The following is a 10856-nucleotide window of genomic DNA, read 5'->3' as shown; positions in this document are numbered from 1 at the left end:
ACTGAAGTAGAAGAATGGATAAGTGACCTGGAAGATAAAATAGTGGCAATAACTACTGCAGAGCAGAATAAAGAAAAAAGAATAAAAAGATTTGAGGACCGTCTCAGAGACCTCTGGGACAACATTAAATGCACCAACATTCGAATTATAGGGGTCCCAGATGAAGAAGAGAAAAGAAAAAGGACTAAGAAAATATTTGAAGAGATTATAGTTGACAACTTCCCTAATATGGGAAAGGAAATAGTCAATGAAGTCCAGAAAATGCAGAGAGTCCCACACAGGATAAATCCAAGGAGAAACATGCCAGGAAACATATTAATCACACAATCAAAAATTAAATACAAAGAAAAAATATTAAGAGCATCAAGGGAAAAGCAACAAATAACCTACAAGGGAACCTCCATAAAGTTAACAGCTGATCTTTCAGAAGAAACTCTGCAAGCCAGAAGGGAGTGGCAGGACACCTTTAAAGTGATGAAAGGGAAAATTTTTCAGCCAATATTATTCTATCCAGCAAGGATCTCATTCAGATTCAATGGAGAAATTAAAACATTTACAGACAAGCAAAAGCTAAGATAATTCAACATCACCAAACCAGCTTTAAAACAAATGCCAAAGGAACTTCTCTAAGTAGGAAACACAAGAGAAGGAAAAGGAAAAGACCCACAATACAAATTAAAACCAGTTAAGAAAATGGTAATAGGAATAAACATATTGATAATTCCTTTAAATTTAAATGGATTACATGCTCCAACCAAAAGACATAGATTGGCTGAATGGATACAAAAACAAGACCTGTATATATGCTGTCTACAAGAGATCCACTTCAGACCTAAGGACACATAACAGACTGAAAGTGAGGGGATGGAAAAAGTTATTCCATGCAAAGGGAAATCAAAAGAAAGCTGGAGTAGCAATTCTCATATGAGACAAAATAGACTTTAAAATAAAGACTATTACAAGAGACAAAGAACAACACTACATAATAATCAAGGGATCAATCCAAGAAGATATAACAATTGTAAATATTTATGAACCCAACATAGGAGCACAACAATATATAAGGCAAATGCTAACAGCCATAAAAGGGGAAATCGACAGTAACACAATAATAATAGGGGAATTTAACACGCCATTTTCACCAATGGACAGATCCTCCGAAATGAAAATAAATAAGGAAACACAAGCTTTAAATGACCCATTAAACAAGATGGATTTAACTGATATTTATAGGACATTCCACCCAAAAACAACAGAATACACTTTCTTCTCTAGTGCTCATGGAACATTCTCTAGGATAGATCACATCTTGGGTCACAAATCAAGCCTTGGTAAATTTAAGAAAATTGAAATTGTATCAAGTATCTTTTTCGACCACAACGCTATGAGACTAGATATCAATTACAGGAAAAAATCTGTAAAAAATACAAACACATGGAGGTTAAACAATACACTACTTAATAACGAAGTGATCACTGAAGAAATCAAAGAGGAAATCAAAACAATACCTAGAAAATAAGACAATGCAAACACGACAATCCAAAACCTATGGAATGCAGCAAAAGCAGTTCTGAGTGGGAAGTTGATAGCAACACAATCCTGCCTCAAGAAACATCTCAAAAAAACAAGCTAACCCTACACCTAAAACAATTAGAGAAAGAAGAATGAAAAAAACAAAACAAAGTTAGTAGAAGGAAAGAAATCATGAAGATCAGATCATAAATAAATGAAAAAGAAATGAAGGAAATGACAGCAAAGACAATAACACTAAAAGTTGATTATTTGAGAAAATAAACAAAATTGGTAAACCATTAGCCAGACTCATCAAGAAAACAAGGAAGAAGAATCAAACCAATAGAATTAGAAATGAAAAAGGAGAAGTAACAACTGACCCTGCAGAAATACAAAGGATCATGAGAGATTACTACAAGCAACAATATGCCAATAAAATGGACAACCTGGAAGAAATGGACAAATTCTTAGAAAAGCAAAACCTTCTGAGACTGAACCACAAAGAAATAAAAAATAGAAACAGACCAATCACAAGCACTGAAATTGAAATTGGGATTAAAAATCTTCCAACAAACAAAAACCCATGACCAGATGGCTTCACAGGTGAATTCCAGCAAACATTTAGAGAAGAGCTAACACCTATACTTCTCAAACTCTTCCAAAATATAGCAGAGGGAGGTACACTACCAAACTCATTCTATGGGGCCACCATCACCCTGATACCAAAACCAGACAAAGATGTCACAAAGAGAGAAAACTACTGGCCAATATCACTGCTGAACATAGATGCAAAAATCCTCAACAAAATACTGGAAAACAGAATCCAACAGCACATTAAAAGAATCACACAGCATGATCAAGTGGGTTTTACCCCAGGAATGCAAGGATTCTTCAATATGCACAAATCAATCAATGTGATAAACCATATTAAAAAATTGAAGGAGAAAAAACATTTGATCATCTCAATAGATGCAGAAAAAGCTTTTGACAAAATTCAACACCAATTTATGATAAAAAAAAAAAAAACACTGCAGAAAATAGGCATAGCGGGAACTTACCTGAACATAATAAAGGCCATATATGACAAACCCACAGCCAACATCATTCTCAATGGTGAAAAACTGAAAACTCCTCCACTAAGATCACGAAAAAGACAAGGTTGCCCACTCTCACCGCTATTATTTAACATAGTTTTGGAAGCTTTAGCCACAGCAATCAGAGAAGAAAAAGAAATAAAAGGAATCTAAATTGGAAAACAAGAAGTAAAAGTGTCACTGTTTGAAGATATCATGATACTATACATAGAGAATCCTAAAGATGCTACCAGAAGACTACTAGAGATAATTAACAAATTTGGTAAAGTAGCAGGATACAAAATTAATGCACAGAAATATCTCACATTCTTATAAACTAATGATGAAAATTCTGAAAGAGAAATTAAAGAAACACTCCCATTTACCACTGCAACACAATGAATAAAATACCCAGGAAAAAAACCTACCTAAGGAGACAAAAGACCTGTATGAAGAAAACTATAGGACATTGATGAAAGAAAGTAAAGATGATACAAACAGATGGAGAGATATACCATGTTCTTGGATTGGAAGAATCAACATTGTGAAAATGACTATACTACCCAAAGCAATCTACAGATTCAATGCCATCCTGATTAAATTACCAATGGCATTTTTCACAGAAGTAGAACAAAAAATTTCACAATTTGCATGGAAACACAAAAGACCCTGAAAAGCCAAAGCAATCTTGAGAAAGAAAAATGGAGCTGGAGGAATTAAGCTCCCTGACTTCAGACTCTAGTACAAAGCTACAGTAATCAAGACAGTAAGGCACTGGCACCAAAACAGAAATATAGATCAATGGAACATGATAGAAAGCCCAGAGATACACCCACACACATATGGTCACCTTATCTTTGTTAAAGGATGCAAGAATATACAATGGAGAAAAGACAGGCTCTTTAATAAGTGGAGCTGGGAAAACTGGACAGCTACATGTAAAAGAAAGAAATTAGAACACTCCCTAACACCATATACAAAAACAGACTCAAAATGGATTAAAGACTTAAATGTAAGGCCAGGCACTATAAAACTCTTAGAGGAAAACATAGGCAGAGCACTCTATGACATAAATCACAGCAAGATCCTTTGTGACCCACCTCCTAGAGAAATAGAAATAAAAACAAAAATAAAGAAATGAGACCTAATGAAACTTAAACTCTTTTACACAGCAAAGGAAACCATAAACAAGACAAAAAGAATGGGAGAAAATATTTGCAAATGAAGCAACTGAGAAAGAATTAATCTCCAAAGTATACAAGAAGCTCACACAGCTCAATATCAAAACAAAACAAAACAAAACAAACAAACAAACAAAAAACCCAATCCAAAAATGGGCAGAAGACCTAAATAGACATTTCTCCAAAGAAGATATACAGATGGCCAACAAACACATGATAGGATGCTCAATGTCACTAATCATTAGAGAAATGCAAATTAAAACTACAATGAGGTATCACCTCACACCAGTCAGAATGTCCATCATCAAAAAAATCAACAAACAATAAATGCTGGAGAGGGTGTGGATAAAAGGAACCCTCTTACACTGTTGGTGAGGATGTAAATTGATACAGCCACTATGGAAAACAGTATGGAGTTTCCTTAAAAAAATAAAAACGGGACTACCATATGACCCAGCAGTCCCACTACTGGGCGTATACACTGAGAAAACCATAATTCAAAAAGAGTCATGTACCACAATATCCATTGCAGCACTATTTACAATAGCCAGGACATGGAAGCAACCTACGTGTCCATCAACAGATGAATGGATAAAGAAGATGTGGCACATGTATACAATGGAATATTACTCAGCTATAAAAATAAATGAAATTGAGTTATTTGTACTGAGGTGGATGGAACTAGAGTCTGTCATACAGAGTGAAGTAAGTCAGAAAGAGTAAAACAAATATCGTATGCTGAAACATATATACGGAATCTAAAAAAAAAAAAAAAAGTATTCTGAAGAACCTAGGGGCAGAACAGGAATAAAGACTCAGATGTAGAGAATGGACTTGAGGACATGAGGAGGGGGAAGGGTAAGCTGAGACGAGGTGAGAGAGTGGCATGGACATATAGACATTAGCAAATGTAAAATAGATAGCTAGTGGGAAGCAGCCGCACAGCACAGGGAGATCAGCTCGGTGCTTTGTGACCACATAGAGGGGTGGGATAGGGTGGGTGGGAGGCAGACACAAGAGGGAGGAGATATGGGGATATATGTATATGCATAGCTGATTCACTTTATTTTACAGCAGAAACTAACACACCATTGTAAAGCAATTATACGCCAATAAAAATGTTAAAAAAATAAAATGTCTAAGTAAGTGAAGTTTATTAAATATATAAAAATGATAATTTTCTCTCTGAATTTGTATTTTCTTAACAAGGAAAATGAAACTTTTCAGAATAGTTGCTTCTTTATTATGTAAGTAATTAATGTTAGTTGTAGAGTAATTAGAAATTGCAAGAAATGTAAAGAAGAGAACAAAAGTTGCCCATATTTTTACCACCCAGAAAAAAAAAAAAAGAAGAAAGGAAAATATAATATGGCCTTTTTTAATATAGGCCACCACCTGGTTTATTTTACAACATGTCCACACTGCATTGAGCACCAATGCAGATGTTACAAAGAAACCCACAGTCCTGTCCCAGCAGGGAACAGGTCCAGTGTATGACTTGGGGTGGTCTTGGCATGGGTGAGGGAGAAAAGAAAGGATAGGAAAGAAGAACAGACATTATTCCTCAGTCTTGTTCCAGAATTTGAGTGATGAAATGCAAGGATTTTAAGCTGTTCTTAACCCCCTTCTCTCAGTCAGCTGATGTTCAAATATGGAATCTGGGCTGGTAGATCAGCTGGAACTGGGCAAAACAAGGGCACAGTGTTTAAAATAGCATCCACAATATTACTGCCCAAAGTAGGCGAAATGAGCTATGCTTTTCAACTGATGCTTTTTACTTTTTCTTGTTTTATGAACTCTTACAAGTTTAGAGGATATCAGAATTATACAACCACAATCACAACAGAGCATCTGCTCAGTGTAAAAATATTATTGTTTAGGAAAAATAATTCAATAAATATACAGAGGGAAATGAACTAAGTTGAATGGTACCAATACAGAAAGGCAGTTTGGGCTCCTTTATTTTTATTTTTTTTTCAATTATGACCCCACAAAACTATGTAGTATATTATGAAGACTGAGAATATCTTTTATGTTAAAATCCAGTCTTTAAATCTAGCTGCTTCTTTAAAATTAGCATTTTAAAAAGTTATTTTTGCTCCCATATTTTTCCTCTGAAACAGAATGTAAGAAAACTGGCAGGTGCTATTTCCCATTCCAGAGGCACAGACAGGGTTTCTTTATGTTTGGTGACAACCGTGGTTCTTGGTTTCTGGTACACTTGAGCCTCTGGCACCTTTGGGTCTCCAGCAGCTTCCTGGGAATACAGGGCTGAGATCCCCATATTCCAGAGCAAAGGAGCCAATCTGAAGGACTTGTGTCTTGGAAAGAGAGAATGCCATCTCCTTAGCTCTGGGTCCCCATTATCTGAGGGAAGTAGAGAGAACAGGTAGGAGCAAAGCTTTGTGTCATCAAGTCACTGCTGGAGAAGGCAGTAAAGCAAGCCTAGAGCCTGCCCAGTGGCCTAGTTGTGAGAATCAAAATGCCTTCTCAGAAGTATAGGCTTCCTGTTTATGATCTAAAATAGATGCTTTTGAAATGATTTATCTGGACTTGTGGAAGGCAGTTGCTCATTACATATTATCTAACTTTAGATTTTCTACTTGATCATTCACACCAAATCAGGCTTTAAAAATAGACCAAACTAGACTGGAATATGTACATTTCAACAGATCCAAAACTGCAGAAGGCTTATATCACTTACTGACACAGCACCAAACCCAAGGACTCCATTGATATAAATATTTCCAAATTCCTTTGCATTTTAATAACACCAGAGAATGGTTGGTACAAAGACACAATTACATTTTCTAACATTGATTGAATTATATTGTTTATCTAAGTTATAAACCAATTTACATAGTTTTGCTCCACTTTCTATGCATTTTTCCCTTCAAATCAACTTTTACAAAGTTTAAAAAAAATTTCAAAAGACAAATGCTTAAAGGAGCAAGTCTTCTGAGTTATCTTTCCTTCGATTGCTGTTGGCAAGCGGACGGATCATCATGGATTTTGAGTGGGTGGCCAAGCATTTCCATGGGTCACCTTACCCCACATGTTTGGGGACAGGGGAAATTGGAAACTATATCTTTGAATGATGGTGGAAGAAGGGCACAGTTCTTCAGCTCTTGAGGGTGAGTACCTTCTGGACACGTTCTGCACGACCACAGTGATGATCCCACCAATGAATCCAGTGGCTTGAAAGACCCCAACAACAGCTCTAACCCAGGTCACTCACGAAGGCATCATTCTCAACTATCTTCTGTGTCTCTCCACCCACTTTCTCCATGGAGTGACTAGTTGCGCATTAGCGGCTGTGCTCTGGCTTCTCTGGGGCACGGACTGTGCTTTCTGGAGTTGGCAGATACTCTGTGCGAATGTCTGTTATACTCTGCACTTGCTGGCAACAGAGCTGTCGAGCCAGCAGACTCATAGGGCTCTTCGCTGGCACCTGGGGCTGCCATGCCACCTCCACACCTGGGATCATTATGTCTTCTGGCCAGACTCTGTTGGCTCCTTCTGCCAGACCCAGGGAGATATGATTCCCAGAAAGAAAGAGCTGGACTGGAATCTTCTTTGACTTGTTCTCTTTGGGGAGGGCAGCTAGCTTCAGTGCAGGGGGAAATTTTAAAGCTCTGCAGCCACAGGTCCTGGTGGAGTGAGAGTCAGGGCTGGAATGCAGGAAGCAAAACTCAGGGCCAGAGGGATCACCAAGCTCCCTTCAACCCCAGCAGGCATAGGAGCAAACTTTGCATCTGGGAACTTTCCCAGCAAGTCAGTACTTACCTCTCCCAAAGTGGGTGGGAAGAGGTGTGTTGTAAGCTCACCAGGCCTGCCTTCTGGCTCACTTCGGCCATTGTGAAAAGGATGACCTTTTTAAAGTTACAGGGCCACAGCTGCAGGTCATGGGAGCTGATAGGAAGGCCCTGAGCCCTGACATAATTTGATTTTATGCTGTTTCCCAGAAGGATAAAGGGCATGCATTCAACAAGTGGCTTATTTTTTGAGTTTTAAATTTTGTTATTCTATATTTTAAGAGTAAGGCATATGCTTAGGTTTTTCTTGTTATGAGAAGTAAACAGTTCTTTATGTGGCCAATATTCTTAGAACCAAGTATGGAGCTGTTCTTGTAAATGTTGAGCTTTATGGCTTTAAGAAAAAAAAAGTGGCCATCCTCATCTGGGTGGGCTAGACGTGGCTCCCACTAGTAAATTTCCCCCTAGTCCAGGGGACCTGAGCAGGGGGCTCTAGAGGCTGCCTGGAAAACTGGCAGGGAGCTGCCATGACCCAGTGGCTTTGGCAGTTTGGGAAAAGAGGCTGCGCTTAAGAGCCTCTCTCTTGACTGGATGTAGCGCTGAGATGCTGGAGCCCAATAATGGACAAGGCATGGATGCCCACATGCCGCTTCCAGCTTGAAGATGGAGGAGGCCACACGAAAGAACAAGAATGGTCTCTGGGAACTGATAGTGACCCTCAGCCCACAGCAAGAAGACGGGACCTCAGTCCTGCAACCATACAGAATGAATTCTGCCAACTACCTGAATAAGCCTGGAAGTGGATTCTTCTCCAGAACCTCCGTGTAAGAGCCCAGCCTGGCCAACATTTCATTTTGACCTCATGCACAGTCAAGCCCACCCAGCTTCTAACCTACAGAACTGTGAACTAATACATGGACGTTCTTTAAGCCACAAAGTTAGTAGTAATTTGTTAGGCAGCAATTGAAAACATACAGACGGCCTCTTAGCATCAGAGCTGTGGCTTCATCTAAAATCTTTAACAGCCTAGGATTTTGGTTTAACCAGATAAACTATGTGGTAGGGGAAGGAGTGAAGATGAGGTGTAAGATGACAAAAACAGACTAGTTATCCTGGAGTGAAATAATAAGAAATATATGTGTTGGTCTCTTGAAACGGTTCCTGATGCAGAGCTCCTAAACCCATTGTAAAAAGGGGTGATAGGAGAATCTTTTGTTTTAACTTTTAGTCCTTGATCCCAGTGGGTGACACAGAGCTCCTGAGATCTTTGAAATTTTCTGAGTGATAGAAATATATGTCACCAAACCCCCAAATCCTTTGAAATTTCCTGGAGTGTCTTTTGTTCTAATGAGGTGACTCTTTCTGGGCTCCTGAACGGGGGATGGTCACCAGAAAGACCAAGCCATAATTAGAAGCTTGGGGTTTTAAGCCCCACCTCTCATTCTCCAGAGAGAGGAGAGGGGCTGTAATGGAGATAGTAATCAGTCATGCCTTTGTGATGAAGCCTCATCAAAATCCCAATAGTACTGGGTTCAGAGAACTTCAGGGTTGGTGAACACATCCACGTTCCAGGAGCACAGCAGCCCAATCCACCTGCTGACCATCGGCTGCTGTGCTCCTGAGGAGCTCAATGTATCCTTTACCCAAGTCCTTATGCTACCTCAAGGCATTCTGGGCACAGCAAAGAAGACACAGGCATTCCCTGCTGGCCTGCCATCTGGTGGGTAACAAAGAGGATGCCTTCTCCCCAGAGATGGGGCGATGCTGTCCAAAGAAGGTCATTTCCTCAGCTGTGGCCATGAAATGGAGTCCCTGAATGCAGGCAATGACTTCTTCCCTGCAAGAAAAATCGGGCTACCTCTTTGGATGCACCACCAGCAATTTTAAGAAAATCTTCACTTGTTTGCTTTGTACGCCTCAGTGTACTAGGTCCCCATGTGATGTCTGTGCCTGTGTAATGCTAGGTCTCTGTGTTACTCACAAACCTAAGCAGAGCTTCTCTACTCCCTTGACCCTGCAGTTTCAGACAAAGTGCTTCACCTCTCTTGGCAATACTGAGTCCTTTCAAGAATCTTGAAATATCTTGAAATGAAGGCTGCCAAGATAAATCCCTAGCCCTGGCTGTAGTCTCGTTATCAATAATCTTGCTGTAAGTGCCACTTTCAAATTTGTGATTTACTCTCTCTGGATCTGAAAACCTGTGATTATAAGGCTCTGAAATCATTGCTTAAATTATATTCCCCATATCGTCAACTTGAGAAGCTCCATACTGGGAGGCTGAACTATTCTCAACATTTCAACACTGTCATTACTGCAACTTCCAGTTGGTCAATATCGGGTGAACCAAGGCAACACTTCTTGAATTCTTTACAGAAATCAAAAAAGGAATAGAAACATTCAATCAATAATACTTTCTTCTTGGAAACCTCATGATGCAGTATTTGCCTGACATGAAGCTGCCCTTCAGTAGAGAGAGAGAAGAAGGTTCCTACCCCAGGGTTCAGTTGACTGTCCACTCGTTAAACTACTGGAGGGCTTGGCCCAGCTGGCACAGAGAACAGGCTTTTACATTCCATCTTAGTTTCTTTTACACAATTAATTCTTGGTCAGTTCCAATTCAACTGGTCTATTACTTCGTACAACTGTCCCAAATTCTTGTTGGCCAGATCCATGCCTTTCCATAACAGCAGGATCAGCTCCTTCTCATGGGAGCCCAGCCTGGTCCCGGTGGCCCCAGCAGTGATCCCAAAAGCGTCACCGAGTAATCCGGAGATGCTGTCATGACAATAGATGGGGAGAGAAGTGCCATCGAGAGGTGGTGAGATGGGGAGGAAGTGAGAACGGGATAACCTGTGCTAAAATCCTCTTCGGAGAGAAAAAGAGTGTGCACCCCTCTCCACCTTCCACGTAGTCCCTGGAATCAAAAGGGGTAACCAACACCTCAAGGCCGCACCTGACCGGTGTCCACACTCCGGCCAGGAGGCGTGCATGCCGACCTCTGAGGGCCTCCCCAGTTCTCTCTGAGCAGGTGGCCACGCCACTGGGCCGGCGACCCCTCCAGCTGCTGGAGCGCCGACCTCCGCGGGTGTGCTCAGCCTCCCAGGCCCTGTGGCTACATCTTCGAAGCGGCTTTAGTGACGCTGCTTTCTTCTCAGTGCTGGTCAACGAGCTCCTGGAAGCCAGTGAGACACCTGGATTGGGGAGTCGTTTTGCTGACGACCCCCGCGGCGAGCCCTCACAGCCTACCCATCCTCAACAGTCGGCCGCACATGACGGGCAGCGGGCGGGGTCTCCAGGGAAGATAGGCCTTCTCATCCAACCTGGGTGTTGTATTC

General features: G+C 40.5%; 1 pseudogene; it reads right to left on the bottom strand.

Annotated features, from left to right (window-relative positions):
• Positions 1 to 8560: 8560 nt before the first annotated feature.
• On the bottom strand, positions 8561 to 10374 carry LOC115847461 (epithelial splicing regulatory protein 1-like; annotated as a pseudogene).
• Between the last annotated feature and the right edge of the window lie 482 nt (positions 10375 to 10856).

This window comes from Globicephala melas, chromosome 14, assembly GCF_963455315.2.
Source record: "Globicephala melas chromosome 14, mGloMel1.2, whole genome shotgun sequence".
Lineage (NCBI taxonomy): Eukaryota > Metazoa > Chordata > Mammalia > Artiodactyla > Delphinidae > Globicephala > Globicephala melas.
Note: the sequence above shows the minus strand (reverse complement) of the source record. Positions and strands in the feature narration are given on the sequence as shown.